At 44.1% G+C, this 15,825-nt stretch overlaps 1 protein-coding gene and 2 pseudogenes across 1 annotated transcript in view; all 3 read right to left on the bottom strand.

The window, feature by feature from the left end:
- The window catches only part of LOC119843304, a 218,056-nt pseudogene extending 205,903 nt beyond the window's left edge, over positions 1-12,153 (bottom strand).
- Positions 1-12,166, bottom strand: part of LOC119843350 — a 389,996-nt pseudogene extending 377,830 nt beyond the window's left edge.
- Positions 1-15,825, bottom strand: part of LOC119843336 (butyrophilin subfamily 1 member A1-like) — a 1,931,986-nt gene that overhangs the window by 1,877,012 nt on the left and 39,149 nt on the right. The gene's annotated exons all lie outside the window — the stretch shown is intronic.

Below are 15,825 nucleotides of genomic sequence, written 5' to 3'. Positions count from 1 at the left end.
CCAGCTAGCGGTAATTGTACTAATTTTCTCAAGGGACAGCACCCCTGCGTACATAGGTGCTGACTCTATGGGTGCTCAGCACCCACCAGCCACAGCTGTTTGGTGGCTGGAGGAGGCACGTGGGGGAGGGGGGAGATCAGGGAGTGGCAGGGGCCTTCATTGGAGCAGGGGCAGGAAGAGGCAGAGCGAGGGTGGGGCCTCGACAGAAGGTGTGGGGAGGACGGAAGAGACAGAGCGAGGGCAGGGCCTTGGCGGAGGGGGCGGGGAGGAGGGAAGAGACAGAGCCTCAGGGGAAGAGGCGGGGGGGGCCTTGGAGCGGAACGGGGGTGGGGGAGCACCCCTGGGGAAAAATTAAAGTCAGAACCTATGCCTGTGTATATGTAAACTCTCAATATTGGCCACTGCAAGCACCAGAGAGAGAAAAAAGGGAAGAGGCTTAAGCCACACCTCGGGGGGGACTACACATACATGATAATAAATGTTGTTTTCTTGGCTTACCTTATTTCATGGTCTGTTTATATCAGATAGTTCACTTGCTCCAAATAACCCATAAACTTACCTTCAAAGTCTTTCAATTTACAGTGCAGAGAATCTATTGGAAGGAAAAGATCAGATATGTTAGATGTCATCCTATCATGTTTATGGTGACATTTCAACTAATATTTATTGGTTTCAGAGTAGCAGCCGTGTTGGTCTGTATTCGCAAAAAGAAAAGGAGTACTTGTGGCACCTTAGAGTCTAAGGTGCCACAAGTACTCCTTTTCTTTTTGTGAATATTTATTGTAATTTTGCTATAATTGTGATAGAAACAGAGATAATTGAAAAACAAACAGAAACAGGTGTACATGATGTGGAAGGTAATTTACAATGAATCAGAAACCAAAAAAAGGTTAAAATAGTTTTGGGTTTTTTTAATCTCACAGTAAGTAGATGTACATTTGGATTGTTTTCCATACCAAGAAACAGCATTCAGCTTTGTTTCACTATGTACAATTCACTATAGACAAAAGAAGCAGAATTATATCTTTTGCCTGTATCTTGCATTTCTCATTACTATGCCAAAAGAGAAGACATTCTAATAGTATAAAAATGATTTTTGTAGTATTTCCATTTCATAATGAAACTTTTAAGATGAAATTATTTTTTCTAACGTCTTCTTCTGACTCAGAGAATTGCATAACATTTCTTCATTGTATTGTATTTTAACTTGTCTTAATTGTATTGTATTTTGTGATAGACAGAATTTGTAGGAGTTCTTTTTCACATACAGCAGGGGTGGCCAAACCGTGGTTCACAAGCCCCATACAGTTCTTTTACAGTTAAAGTGTGGCTCGTGGAGCCCCCACGCCCACCCCTTCTCCGCCTGCTGGGGTCGGGTCACTTGCTGCTGGTGTCGGGTCACTTGCTGCTGCTGGCATCAGGCCCTCACTAATCACCCAATCCCCTCTGGACTCCATGTCCCAAAGCGTGGGGCCCCCCAAAGCACAGAGCCTGGGGCAGTTGCCCCGGTCCGTCCTATGGATGGGATGGCTCTGTCTGTACTGTCCCCTTTATTTCATGTATTACCTTCTTTTTTGTGTTGCTTCCATAAATAGTAAATAAGCAAGGGAATGAAAAAACCCAAAACAAACAGGTTTAGTGACAGGCGAATCACTGTCAGGTGGGAGACCTTTGGGAAAAAAGAATCTGAAAAACAAATGAATATTATTAATTTATTATGAATTATTATTATTTATTATTAACCTTATTATTGTCTCTCTTTTTTCCAATACCAGCATCCCATTTTAAACCCAGTGCCAACCGTCTGTCGAGTGGTAGCAAATATCTGGGCCTTGCACGTCAGTTTCCAGCAGAGGAAAACCAGTGACATGAAGTCAGGGCATATTCTCAGTGTAATTGACTTTATTTACACATGGAGACTAGTCCTGAAATGCATGTAGGCCAGTGGTTTTCCACCTTTTTTCATTTGCGGACCCCTAAAAAATTTTGAATGGAGTTGCGGACACCCTTAGGAAATCTTAAGACACAGTCTGCCAAACCCCGGGGGTCCATGGACAACAGATTGAAAACCACTGATGTAGGACAGTTTCTCGAACCAAACTTCATATCAATGGATGTATGAACTGACCTGCTATATAAACGCTTGATACTTCTTCTTCATTCAGGATGTTGTTTCTGATTGTACAGGTCAGATGCTGGTTGGAATTTTCTTTTACAATAAGTACCGATTCAGTCTGAAACAGGCCGTTTTCATCACGGAAGCATTTTGCAGGCAATGATGGGAGAGGCTGTCCTTTGAGATCCTTCCACAGTGACTGAGGCTCTGGATACCATCCTCCCGATCGACACACCATTTGGATACCTCCGTCCTGGTAACCCTCAATAGAGATCAGGGGATTAGTACCTGAAACTGGAGAATGAAGTAAATCTGCATTAATTGTGTATTCTGGGTTAAAAATTTAACATATTCGGCAACAGAGCATTGAGGGCTAGACTGATCCTTTAGGCTCAGCCTTGAGTAAGGGAGGATACATTTATCAATTCAAGGAGCAGCCTTGAAAGGAATTATGACTCAGAGAGCCACAATTACCCCTTTACTACTCTTTTGCTGTGGGGAGGGAAGTAAGAGGCTACAAAAAGAGAAACCCCTATAATAACAGGGGATTTCAACTGTCCACATATTGATTGAGAACATGTCTCCTCAGGATGGCATGCAGAGATAAAATTTCTAGACATCACTGAGTGCCTGCTTCTTGGACAAGCTAATCCTGGAACACACATGGGGAGAGGCAATTCTTGATTTGATCCTAAGTGGCACGCAGGATCTGGTCCAAGAGGTGAATATAGCTGAACCGTCGGTAATAGCAACCATAATGTAATTAAATGTAGCATCCTTGTAGGGGGGGAAATAACAAAGAAGCCCACCACAGTAGCATTTAAATTAAAAAAGGGGACTACACAAAAATGAGGAGGCGAGTTAAACAAAAATTAAAAGGAACAGTCGCAAGAGTGAAATGCCTGCAAGCTGCATGGAAACTTTCTAAAAACACCATAATAGAGGCCCAAACTATATGTAGACCCCAATTTAAAAAAAAAAACACACAGTAAGAGGACCAAAAAAATGCTACCATGACTAAACAACAGAGTAAAAGAGGCAGTTAGAGACAAAAAGGCATCCTTTAAAAATTGGAAGTTAAATCCTACTGAGGAAAATAGAAAGGAACTCTGGCAAGTCAAGTGTAAAAGCATAATTAGGTAGGCCAAAAAAAGAATTTGAAGAGCACCTAGCAAAAGACACAAAAACAAGCAGCATTTTTTAAACTATATCAAAAACAGGAAGCCGACCAAACAATCAATGGAGCCACTGGATGATCAAGGTGCTAAAGGAGTACTCAAGGAAGACAAGGCCATTGCAGAGAAGCTAAATAAATTGTTTGTGTTGGTCTTCACTGCAGAGGCTGTGCAGCAGATTTCCACACCAGAGTCATTGTTTTTAGGTGACAAATCTGAGGAACTGTCCAAGATTGAGGTATCAGTAGAGAAGGTTTTGGAACAAATTGATAAACTAAACAGTAATAAGTTACCAGGACCAGATAGGATTCACCCAGGAGTTCTGAAGGAACTCAAATGTGAAATTGAAGAACTTCAAACTGTGGCATGTAACCTATCGCTTAAATGAGCGTCTCTACAAGATGACTGGAGGATAGATAATGTGACACCTGTTTTTAAAAAAGCCTCCAGAGGTGATCCTGGTAATTATCCTGGCTGATAAGCCTAACTTCAGTACTAGGCAAATTGTTTGAAACTATAGTAAAGAGCAGAATTATCAAACAGATAGATGAGCATGATATGTTGGGGAAGAATCAACACAGCCTTTGTAAACAGAAAACATGCCTCACTAATCTATTAGAATTCTTTGAGGGGATCAACAAACGTGAACAAGGGTGATACAGTGGATATAATGTACATAGCCTTTCAGAAAGCCTTTGATAAGGCCCCTTACCAAAGGCTCTTAAGCAATGTAGGCAATGATGGGCTAAAAGGGAAGGTCTTCTCATGCATCAGTAACTGGTTAAAAGATAGGAAACAAAGGATAGGAATAAATGGTCTGTTTTCACAGTGGAGAGAGGTAAATAACGGAGTCCCCTAAGGAAATCTACTGGGACCAGTACTATTCAACATATTCATAAATTATCTTGAAAAAGGGGTTAAACGGTGAGATGACAAAGTTTGCAGATAATACAAAATTACTTAAGATAGTTAAGTCCAAAGCAGACTGTGAAGAGTTACAAGGAGATTTCACAAAACTGGGTCACGGGGCAACAAAATGGCAGGTGAAATTCAGGGTTGATATTGGACATACAAAACGATATACTATACATACAACTATACATACAAAATGATGGAGTCTAAATGAGCTGTTAACACTCAAGAAAGAGATCTTGGAGTCACCATGGCTAGTTCTCTGAAAACATCTGCTCAATGTGCAGCAGCAGCTATAAAAGCTAACAGAATGGTCTGAATCATTAGGAAAAGGATAGATAATAAGACAAAAAATATCATAATGCCACTATATAAATTAGGGCTGTCAAGTGATTAAAAATCATGATTAATTGCACAATTAATTGCACTGTTAAACAATAATAGAATACCATTTATTTAAATATTTTGGATGTTTTCTACATTTTCAAATATATTGATTTCAGTTACAACACAGAATACAAGTGTACAGGGCTCACTTTATATTTATTTTTTATTACAAATATTTGCACTGTAAAAAAGAAACAAAAGTATATAGTATTTTTCAATTCACCTAATACAAACACTGTAGTGCAATCTCCTTATCATGAAAGTTGAACTTACATATATAGAATTATGTACAAAAAAAAACTGCACTCAAAAATAAAACCATGTAAAACTTTAGAGCCTACAAGTCCACTCACTACTTCTTGTTCAGCCAATCGCGCAGACAAATAAGTTTATTTACATTTATGGGAAATAATGCTGTCTGCTTGGCATTTACAATGTCACCTGAAAGTGAGAACAGGCGTTCGCATGGCACTGTTCTAGCCAGCGTCACAAGGCATTTACGTGCCAGATGAGCTAAAGATTCATATGTCCCTTTGTGCTTCAAACACCATTCCAGGGGACATGCATCCATACTGATGACAGGTTCTGCTTGATAACAATCCAAAGCAGTGCAAACCGATGCATGTTCATTTTCATTATCTGAATCAGATACCACCAGCAGAAGGTTGATTTTCTTTTTTGGTAGTTCGGATTCTGTACTTTCCTTATCGGAGTGTTGCTCTTTTAAGACTTCTGAAAGCATGTCCCATACCTGTAGCTATCTTTAGAAATCTCACATTGGTACCTTCTTTGCATTTCATCAAATCTACAGTGAAAGTGTTCTTAAATCAAACAACATGTGCTGGGTAATCATCCGAGACTGCCATAATACGAAATATATGGCAGAATGCGGGTAACACAGAACAAGAGACATACAATTCTCCCCCAAGGAGTTCTTTCACAAATTTCATTAACGCATGATTTTTTTTAATGAGCATCATCAGCATGGAAGCATGTCCTCTGGAATCGTGGCCAAAGCATGAAGGTATATACAAATGTTTAGCATACCTGGCACATACCTTGCAATGCCAGCTACAACAGTGCCATGTGAATGCCTGTTCTCACTTTCAGGTGACATTGTAAATAAGAAGCAGGCAGCATTATCTCCCGTGAATGTAAACTAACTTGTTTTTCTTAGTGATTGACTGAACAAAAAGTAGGACTGAGTGGACTTGTAGTTGCTAAAGTTTTACATTGTTTAGTTTTTGAGTGCAGTTATGTAACAAAAAAAAATCTACATTTGTAAGTTGCACTTTCATAGTAAAGAGATTGCACTACAATACTTGTATGAGGTGAATTGAAAAATACTATTGCTTTTGTTTATAATTTTTGCAGTGCAAATATTTGTAATAAAAATAATAATACAAAGTGAGCACAGTATGTTTTGTATTCTGTGTTGTAATTGAAATCAATATATTTGAAAATGTAGAAAAACATCCACAGATATTTCATAAATTTCAATTGGAATTCTATTGTTTAACAGTGCAATTAAAACTGTGATTAACTGCAATAATTTTTATTAATTGCAATTAATTTTTTTGAGTTAATCATGTGAGTTAACTACAATTAATCAACAGCCCTAATATAAATCTATGATACTCCCTCATCTTGAATACTGTGTGCAGATCTAGTCACCTCATCTCAAAAAAGATGTATTAAAATTGGAAAAGGTGCAGAGAAGGGCAACAGAAATGATTAGGGTATGGAACAGCTTCCTTATGAAGAGAAATTAAAAAGACTGGGACTGTTCAGCTTAAAAAAGAGATGCCTAAGGGGGGGGATATGATAGAGATCCATAAAATCATGACTGGTGTAGAGAAAGTGAATAAGGAAGTGAAATTTGCCCTTTCACACAACACAAAAACCACGGGTCACCCAATGAAATTAATAGGCAGCAGGTTTAAAATAAACAAAAGAAGTTTGTTTCCCAGTGCTTCCCACAACGCACAGTCAATCTGCGGAACTCATTGCCAGGGGATTTTGTGAAGGCCAAAAGTATAACTGGATTCAGAAAAGAATTAGATAAATTCATGGAAGATAGGGCTATCAATGACTATTAGCCAAGATGGTCAGAGACCCAACCTCATGCTCTAAGCCTCTTGCTGGCAGAAGTTGGGACTGGATGGCAGGGGTGGATCAGTCAGTAATTTCCCTGCTCTGTTCATTCCCTCTGAAGCATCTGACACCAGCCACTCCCAGTCTCTATTCAAGTCTGAGTTAATTGTATCCAGTTTGCAAATTAATTCCAATTCAGCAGTCTCTCATTGGAGTCTGTTTTTGAAGTTTTTTTGTTGAAGAATAGAGACTGGGAGTGGATGAATCATTACACAAAGTAAAACTATTTCCCTATGTTTATTTCCCCCCCACCCCCTCACTGTTCCTCAGACGTTCTTGTCAACTGCTGGAAATGGCCCACCTTGATTATCACTACAAAAGGTTCCCCCGCCCACCGCCCCGCTGGTAATAGCTCATTTTACCTGATCACACTCCTTACAGTGTGTATGGTAACACCCATTGTTTCATGTTCTCTATGTATATAAATCTCCCCACTGTATTTTCCACGGCATGCATCCAATGAAGTGAGCTGTAGCTCACAAAAGCTTATGCTCAAATAAATTTGTTAGTCTCTAAGGTGCCACCCTTTTCTTTTTGAGCTATATGAAGCATTAATCTGTTTGGCCATTCTTATGGGAGAAGTAAGTTGCTGCAGTGCATGGAAGGGTGTATCTTACTGCCATCTTCACACCTGGCCAGCTGTTCTGGCCAAACACAGGGGAGTGAGGAGAGCAAAGGATCTACCCATTCTCCTCCTTTCTCTCTCTACCCCCCCTCTTCACCCTCTGACTCCCTGTGAAAACCGGGGGAAGAGCTCTCCAACACTCAGACCCAAGATCCAAGGAGGGGAGCAAAGCAGGACAGACTCTAGTCCAGGGGTTTTCAAGACAAATTATTTTGTGGCCTCGGAGTGCAGCCACCGACTTTCGCTGGTGGCTGCACTCACACTTTTCCCCTAAAATACTTAATTAGCTTTAGGAAAAAGAAAGAAATATGCACATACACACGCCCAAATCATTGTAATTTATTTATTGCTAGCTAGTAAGTCTGCTGTGAAAAGTGATATTAACAAACACACAGCTATCACTTTTCATTGCAGACTTACTCAGCCCCGGCAAGTCTGGGGACTAATTAAGCCCTGGATGGGGGGATGGGAAGGCAGCAGGGGCCAGGGATGATGGGGATGGGTGGGTGGCTGCGAGAGGCAGCAGGGGGCTGCAGCCTGAAGCCCCATAGCTAGGGGACAGAGTCCGACGCCATGTGGCCGGGGCTGGAGCCTGATGCCAGGCAGCCAGAGCCTGCCACCCTGCCATGCCCAGGCTAAAGCCCAAAGTCTGAGCCCCACGGCTCTTGGGAAGGTGGGGAACTCACCAGCTGCCTGCTTCTCCAGCATTGTGCCCAGGTGTCTCCAGAGGGGAGCAGGGACCAACCCCTACTGGAAGCCCCAACACCAAGGCTGTGCATCCAGGAGCACCAGGGAGGGGGAGCGGCTGATCTCCCCCTCACCCTCATCAAAGCCCAGGAGGCCGCAAGAAAAGCCCCTGGTGGCCACATCTGAGAAATGCTGATTCTAGTCTAGCATGTCTCTATGTATTACCATATGTTACAAAACCACTGGATTATCTTCTATATAATCCCATAGAACTAGACTGTGCATTTTAGGGACATCCCGGGTTGTACCGGGAGGAGAAAAAACATTCCTTTTTCATGGTGCAGCGTACTCTCACTGGGTACCTAGCCAGCTGTGTTGACAGGCATATGGGGGTAAAGGACCGCAGACATGGCCGTGCTTATGACTCACTTTTCTTTGCCAACTCGTCACGTATTTGGTCTGGTGGGTGAGCATCTGGTCCCTGCACTCCCATATGCTAAAGCTGGGATACCTGAAAATCTAACATGGCCACACTTACTCTCTGCCATTCCCCTGCATGGCCGAGTTAGGGCTAGTGACAACCGAGCCCTGTAATTTCAAAGAAAATCACCAAGACTGGGTATAAATCTTTCTCCTGTCATGTTAGCTGAAAGTAGTTTTCGCCGGACAGAGTGGTGCAGGCGATTGAATGCAATGATAGGTTTCAGATATTTTGTATCACCTTCAATTAATATACAATATTTTCCTAAAAAACCACAAATATGGAGGGGAGGGAAGAAAAAATAGCTTTTCCACACATCTCAATTGGCAATCAGCGCTTAAAAATATAACTGCAGCGCACAGACAAAAACTTTCAAGTATCTCCTCAGACCTTAGACACGTAGCACGGCTGGCAAATGACAGCTGATAACAGAAAGAAAAGTGTTGTAATTGCCATTTAAAGGAGACATAGGCGCTGTCTCCATTGTTGCTCAGGGGCTCAAGCATCCATGGAGAAAAAATAGGGGGTGCTCAGCACCCATGGACCTGCCCGGGGCAGCTGCTATGGCAGCCCTAGGGCTGGCTGCCAATCAGCTGTTCAGTGGCTATGCCACCAATCAGCTGTTGAGCCACTTGCTCCTCTCTGCCCCCATCCCCACTCACTGCCTTTAAGGCAGGAGGGGGCAGAAAGAAGTGAGCGGCAGGCAGGAGGTACTCAGGAGAGGGGATTTTGAGGGAGAGGTGGAGAGGGCCCTGGGGGGCGGAGTGGGGTGGGGTCTCGGGGAGGAGGCAGAGCTGGTGCGGGGCACCCAACAGCAAAACCAAAAGTCAGCACTTATGAAATGAGATACAACGATGTCCTCTCAACCTAGGGAAGGCAATATAGAAAATCAAGTTAACTGACCTGATACCTGTAGTTCCAATGCAGCTTCTTGATATGAGAACTCTGATCGAAAGAAACATGTGTACAGCCCTGAATCAGAGAGTCTGATATTGCCTATCCTCAAGGCAACTCTTCCATCAGCCAGGCCCTCTTTCAGAAACTCTGTCCTTCCCCGATATTCTGACATCTGCTCCGGATACTGATCCTTCCCTTCACGGTACAGGTGCACAACTGAAGAAAACTGAGCCCGGTACCATCTCACCTCCATGTTCTCAGCACTCATCCTGGGTGACAGGTGGCAGGCTAATCTGACTTCATCACCTACAGAAGCAGTAATAGGGCGATCGGGTCCAATCCTGAAAAGTGTGCTGTTAAATGGAACAGGACACAAAAGCAATTGAATTCGAGAATAACTGAGCCTAGGATTTTAATTTCCTGGTCAGGCACAATACATAGAAAATATATCCCTTACAACTTTACAATGCATTGTGGTTGTTCATGGGTCCTGACTTCATATGTGAATTTTAATACACTTCCCTGCTAGCTTTCAGGAGAAATGCTAGTATTTGATGGGAAATTATTCAAATGGAGAATTAAAATTGGAATTTATTACAAAAATGGATGAAAAATATTGCAGATCAAATTTTGCCTTCAGATGCACAGACATACAACCCTCAGTGACTTGAATGAGCATTGTATAGTTTGTAGGTGGCATGGCCCAGTTAATGGGGTACTAGCTATAGACTCTGGCATGCAGGGTTCTAGCTCTCTTTCTATCGCTAGCTTTTGTGGCAACTTGGGCAATACGCTTCCCCTCTCTATGCCTCAGTTCCTTCATTTGTAAGAATGACCTTCTTTTGTATGGGTTTTGAGATATGCAGATGAAAAGAGTTAAGCAGTATTTATCTGTGTGCAATATTTGGCCAGACTATTTTCCAGTATAATTTTAAGACCCATACTTTCTAAAATAGCCTCTAACTCAACGTTCTACACCCAAAATCTTAGGTCCACAATATTGGAGGTCCAAATCTATGTACATTAAAAAGCTAATATTTGCATATGCAAACAGTGTCTTTGTGAACAACCCTGATAGATAAGTTTCATTTTAAAAACTCCCTTCCCTGAAATAACATTTATACACTAATGGCCAAGATTTTGGCCAAATGCTGTCAAGTGATTTTATTGGTGCTTCAGTTTTTAGATGCCTTAATTGGCACTTCTTGAAAATCAAGGCCCTTCGATGACTTATAATGGGCTTCCATTTTATGTCTGATTTCAACTCTCTTTCCCTTCCTTCCACCTTGTATGTATTAGAAGCTGGGCTGAATAATTATTGTTGTAGGTTAGGCTAAGTGGGTGTGGCTGCATTTTGGATGGCCATGGGAAACAGCTAGGCTCCCTCATAGCAGCTCCCCAATGGGCAGAGGAGTATGCAAGCCCATATACAAATTAAAAATATGTAGCTGGATGGCTTTGCTGAGTATTGTTGGACTAGAGAGATGGGTCAGGGGTTGCGTAGGTGTCTTAGAAAAGCAGGAGACATGGCACACAGAGAGAAGCAGAAAGAAAGGCAGGCAGATGCAACCTGGAACCACAGTGTGAGGCCATGGGTGGCGTGTGACTCCTCCATTTCGGGAGGTTGGGGGTGCATGGACTGTCGCCCCGTCCCTGCTCAGCCTCTTCCCCTGGAAGCCCCGTCCATGCTTCACCTGTGGTTCTGCTCAGCCCCCACCCTGAGGCACCCGCACCTGCAAGCCTCTTTGCCCCCACCCCCACTTGCCAGCCACTCACACACCTCTTCGACCCCTCGGCCCATACCTCTTCACCCGCTTCCCTGGCCGCTCACAAACCTCTTCACCCCCTCCCCCTGACCCCCACCTTCCCACCTCTTCATCCTCTCCCACACAGCCCCTCTCGCCTCTTCATCCCCTCCCCCGCCACACCTCTTCGACCCCTCTCCCGGCCCACACTTCTTCACCCCCTCCCCCAGACCTCCCGCTGCTCACACCTCTTCACCCTCTCCCCCCCAGCTCCCCACCCTCTCGCCTCTTCGCCCTCTCCCACAGCCCCCCGTTCACACCTCTTCGCCCTCTCCCCTGGCTCCCCGCCCTCCCGCCTCTTCACCCTCTCCCTGGCCCCTCCCCCTCCCGCCTCTTCACCCCCAGCTCCCTGCCCGCCGCTCACACCTCTTCACCCCCTCCTGCCTGCCACTCGTACAAGATTCCTGGAAATAGACCTGCTCAAATAATGTGTAAAAAACCCTGGATTCTTTTTAAAAATTTGTAACTGGGTTTTTGGGTTGGTTTTGTGGTTTCCAAAATGCTGACAACATTTTTGACATGAAGTGCCTGTTCCTCTTCATTTATTCCTGTTCCCCCCGCAACTTTCTAAGCTTCCAGGGGCTCCCCAGCTGCAGCCATCCTGACCCCATGAAGGTCGAGAAGGAGGGAAGACAGGGTGTCCCACAAGAATGGAGAATCTCTGTCACTGTCTACTCCTTTAAGGCTACCATCCTGCTGTAAAGTGAGACTGAGGCCTGGTCTACACTAGTGGGGGGAATCGATCTAAGATACGCAATTTCAGCTATGAGAATAGCATAGCTGAAGTCGACGTATCTTAGATCAACTGAGAATCACTTACTTCGCGTCCTCGTGGCGCGGGATCGACGGCCACCGCTCCCCCGTCGACTCCGCTTCTGCCTCTCGACATGGTGGAGTTCCGGAGTCAACGGCAGAGCGATCGGGGATCAATTTATGGCGTCTAGTGTAGACACAATAAACAGATCCCCAGTAGATCGACCACTACCCATCGGCGTCTAGTGTAGACATGGCCCAAGAGAGAAGCGGCAGGACATGCAAGCACTGGGAGAAGGAATCTGAACCTGTTTGTGCCTGAGTTTTCAGTAGATGAACAACCCGAAGAACATTTTTGATAAAAAAAAATATTCAGTCACATTTGTGTTTAAAAATGTCATGAACATTCTTCCTGAAAATTGGTCCATTTCAAACCCTTCAAAAGAGAAACAACTTGGAAATTTCATTTTTTTTCCATGGAATTAATATTTCATTTCCAGGAGGTGCCAGAAAGTATGTTGAAAAGTAGGAATTCTTACCTGAGTCCAACTTGTGAACAAGAAGAGAAATGAAGATTATGGTGTAACCAAGAAGGGAGGAGCTCCCTACTGAGCTCTTGGAGACAGAGAAAGGTCTCATCGTCATTTTGGTTGGCGCTGGGCAAAACAAAAAACAAAACAACCCCCGCCCCCCCGCAAAATAAGTGAGTGTCAGCCAGTGAATTTGATGCAAGTATGGTGAATACTACATAAACAGCCTGCATATTTTATTTGCTTTGAAGGTTGAAAACTGGGTGACCCATTAAAAAATATCTCCTGAGTAGCTTCCAAATATTTATCTTATCACCTGCACTCTGACCAGGATGTAAAATTGGAGATAATGAGATTGTGCTTCTCTTTATACTCCTGGGATTACTTAGTTTGTAAACTTTTTGAAGTAGGGGCCAACTGTAGGGGCCATGCCCCTTCTGCCCGAGGCCCTGCCCCTCCACTGCTGGAGCCCTGAGCTCACCATCGTGGCCAGAGGAGCCCTTCCCCAGCTGCCCCAAGTCCCGGCCCCCGGGCTGGCCCAGGCTGCCAGCTCCCCCATCCCAGCCCACCCCAGCCCCCCCTAGCCCCAGAGTGCCAGGCAGGCAGTCCCAGTGCCCCAGCTCCGGAGCGCTGAGCAGCCCCAGCACCAGGCGGCCTGAGCACCATCCCCAGCTGTCCCGAGTCCTGGGCTGCCAGCCCTAGCCCCAGCCCCAGCCACCACCCGCTTTGGGAAGAGGAATCCTGGGCTGGGGCCATGGGGGAAGAGCAAGAGGCAGGAGGGGGCCTCGGGGTGGAGCGTGAGCAGGGCAATACCTGACTGTTTGGGGAGGCTTAGTCTCCCCTGGCCTGTGATACCCACTGCCCATGCAGGGACCCCTAGACACTATGATAATACAAATTATGATTATCATTAATAAGAAGCCAGGATGAAAATCCTCCATATCTTTGCTCTGGAATTCAGTCTCTTAATTAATGGATGAAGTAATGAAAGGATGAATATAGCTCCATTACACATCTCAGTCCTCTGCTAGTGGGAGGCTACAGAAGCCGAACATCCATATTCTGAATATGGGAAAATATAGGTACAAAGGACATGAGAGAATTAATCTCCTACTCTGCACTAGACACCCACTCTTAGAGAAAAAGCTGAGAAAGCAGCTTCCTCCCCTCCATATGCTCCCATCTTTGAAAACCCTCTTGACACAGCACATGCAGGTAAAATATATCCTTCCACCACCAATAATATACAAGAGGCAAACTATATAAAAATGTCATTACCTACAGCTATAATATCCCATCAGTCTTCCTGCAGAACTCTACATTAATGACAGTGGAGAGTTCTGCTTGAGAACTGAATGTTAGTGTCCTAATCATAATAACGAAAGAAAGTACCAGCCTCTGACATAAGCTAATATTTCTAACATCATTTAAATGCAAAGTAAGAAACTAAGGGTTTATCTATGGATATCCTAAGAACAGTGTCTATTTGACATTAATTAATTCATCGAAAGAATAAATGCCACAGAGTGAGTAGGGAAACCTAGAAAAAAGCAGACTAGATGGTATTCAGATGAACAAAGATCACCTACCTGATGAATCCTGGAGCAAAAATACTTCTGAGTAATTTCAAACTCCCCACAGTGTTCTCAGCCACCTTAACATCCACTTCAAGGCATTAGCATTAACGTAATATTTTTAGTGAATACGTCAGTTGAGCAGGGTGCATCTTTACCTCTACATATAAAATCGAAGTTTTACATTAGCCTGATCATATTTTTACCCTTTTACCTGACCTGTTTTTCACTGATATGAAATGTTCTTTCACAGCGCTCAGTAATTTCAGAAGTGAAAGTAGATTAGCAGCCAGGATCCTTATCATGTGCTGGTTATATTGGAGAGATAAAGACCCTACCTTAAAGAAAAACACAATAATAAACAGTATTTCCAAGGCAGCCGTTCCAAGGTTCTCTGTTTGCCTGATGATCATTATAATTATGAAAATGCTCTTTTTCCCCTTGCCCTCAAGCATTTCGAGGCTAAAATAAAATTGTATTTAGAAGGCAACCATCTGTCTCATTTTTCTGCTGGGGAGAATCATCTATATCAAATTTATCTGTATTAATTCAGCTGTAGCTAATATTACATCACTTCATAATTGTGCAGAGCAAATAGGCTGCATTTCAATGGGGGCATCCAAATAATACACAGAATTACTTGTGTAACCCTTCTGCCCATCAGAGTTGGCAGCAACAAGGGCCAGGTTCAGTATCTAGGGGTTCTGTTTTAATAACACAATGCAAAACCAGCTCGAGCCTCCAGCCAGTGACCTGTGACAATTACATACCACCCCCCTGGGTGCCTCTAAGAGGCAATACTTCCCCTCTCGCAAGCACGGAGTCTGAGTGTAGCAAAAGCGTTTTACTAAAGGAGGGAAACAATGTGGCATTATATTGGGGAAACACCACAAACAGGATTCATAATACAAACCATGAGCAAATGACTCACCCCCAAGTAAGTCTGGCAGTGTCCTTTTCCCCTCAGGGTCTTAAGTCCAGCAACCCAACAGTCACCCCACCCACAGTTTCTGACTTTGGTCAGGGCAGCCCCAGAGTTCAGAAGGTCATCTGCAGAGTTTACCTCCCAGCCCAGGTGAAGGTGGAGGGAGGTAGGCAGGGGGGCATCGGGTTGCCTCTCCATGGGGTTCTACTGCAACCTTCACCATCAGCCGCCCTGCTATCCACTCCATTCGCCATCCTACTAGCAGCTCACCAACTTGTCTTCAGTCCCCCACAGCCACTACTTAACCACAGCTCTCAGCAAGTTTAGCTGATAGTAGGGGAGCCTCAGTGCCGGTGCACCACTAGCCCAAAGTAGGTTCAATGCTTAGACCTAGGTATCAGTGATTTCAGCTCTGCAGCATGTAACAAGACTCCTAATGGAGTCAAAATTAGGTCTATTACACAGTGGAGAGAAGAGGAGTCAAAGTGGTATATAGGGTCCTCAGAAGAGGCCCACACTACCAGGTACACATGCCTACCCCCAACTTCACCCAAGTCACTGGTTTTGGAACCCATATCCCTTGCCTAGCAAGTGTTGCTTAGTTGAGGGCGAGTCCCTCCATCATAAAATGCCAAGTACAGTTCTACTGTCTTTGAGTCACATAACCAGGATAACAACCCTTTATTACTCCTGCCCCAATAACAAAGAGACTGGGGATCTCACAGCAGCCAAAGTGACCATTTGGGCAGGCAGTCCATCATGTTAGGCAGGGTGGGTGTGCTCATGCAAACGAGATCAGCCCCT

The sequence above is a fragment of the Dermochelys coriacea genome, chromosome 14, assembly GCF_009764565.3.
Source record: "Dermochelys coriacea isolate rDerCor1 chromosome 14, rDerCor1.pri.v4, whole genome shotgun sequence".
NCBI classification, from domain to species: Eukaryota; Metazoa; Chordata; order Testudines; family Dermochelyidae; genus Dermochelys; species Dermochelys coriacea.
The sequence above is the reverse complement of the archived record's forward strand: the minus strand, read 5'-3'. Positions and strand labels throughout refer to the sequence as shown.